The sequence below is a fragment of the Sesamum indicum genome, linkage group LG8 (genome assembly GCF_000512975.1).
Source record: "Sesamum indicum cultivar Zhongzhi No. 13 linkage group LG8, S_indicum_v1.0, whole genome shotgun sequence".
NCBI lineage: Eukaryota > Viridiplantae > Streptophyta > Magnoliopsida > Lamiales > Pedaliaceae > Sesamum > Sesamum indicum.
The window spans coordinates 19,177,000-19,178,169 of NC_026152.1; positions in this window are offsets into that span (position 1 = coordinate 19,177,000).

Sequence of the window (1,170 nt, forward strand, 5' to 3'; positions counted from 1 at the left end):
TAGAGAAAGCTCATAAAGAAAAATTATTCGTAGCTTCCTTGCAAGCAGAATTACCAATCCAGGGCCTTCATCAAATCGAAGTGCTTCTTACACATATCTACGAACTTCGGATGCCATGAAAACGCTGCAGGTGCAGGACAACCGAGAGTATGAAACTTCATCGTCTGAAAAAATTGACTGCATTTTTTTCTCAATTTTATCGGCCACAAATTTGAGAAGTTTTACTTAATGATGCCCCCTCCTTGTTTCGAATTTTCCATTTCCTTGTCTGTCCTTCTTTTTTTTGTGGTGTGTGGGTGTGGTGTGTGTGTGTGTGTGTGCATGCACGTGTGCGGTGTGGGGTGTGTGTGTGCGCGCATGTGTGTGGGGGGTGTGTGCGTGCGTGTTGGGTGTGTGTGTGTGTGTATGCGTGTGGAGTGTGGGGGGGTGTGTGTGTGTTTGGGGTGGGGTGTGTGAGTGTGTGTGTCACGATAGGACATGTTTTACTTTCATTTTGAACATAGAAGAAGTGAGGTGTTGCTTTTATCTTCAGCGCCAACGAATGTCATCTGTGTTACATTACATTTGCCATCCTCCTTCAATTTCTAAGTCTTCATTTTTATCTACACAACCTTTTTTCTTGTGCAGGATATCACCATAGTTTTGCAATATTTTATACTCATTACGGGTATTGTGTGTCTTTGTGGTCTATTTATGTCCTTTGTAATATTTTTGTGTGCTTGCATAGATGTGTATTCTCATTTTTGTTTACCTGATATGAAATAGTATTTATTGAAATAAGAGCAATAACAAGATAGGAGAGAGTGTATTGCCCTCTTCTTTTTTCCTTTCAATATATCTCGTTAGCAAGAGTGGTCCTGGATTGATTTACTTTACTAGAGGAGATATAGTAAGGAAAAATGAGTGGAGGATTGATAAAATCTGATAACTGCCTTAGGTGGTTATGATATGCTAACCAATTCTTGAATTGGTTGTCAGCGACCATTACAAAATGTTGTAGTTTTGAACTTGACTTTGGTGTGTTTAGCCATATTGATTTCCTTCCTGCTAATAGTGGTCTCTATAATTTTCACCCTTGAATCACATGGTAGTTTCTGTGGCATCACCGTGATTCTTGGGTACTCGCATAGAAGAGGGAGAATGGTGCTTTTGCTTAAGAACAATTAATTA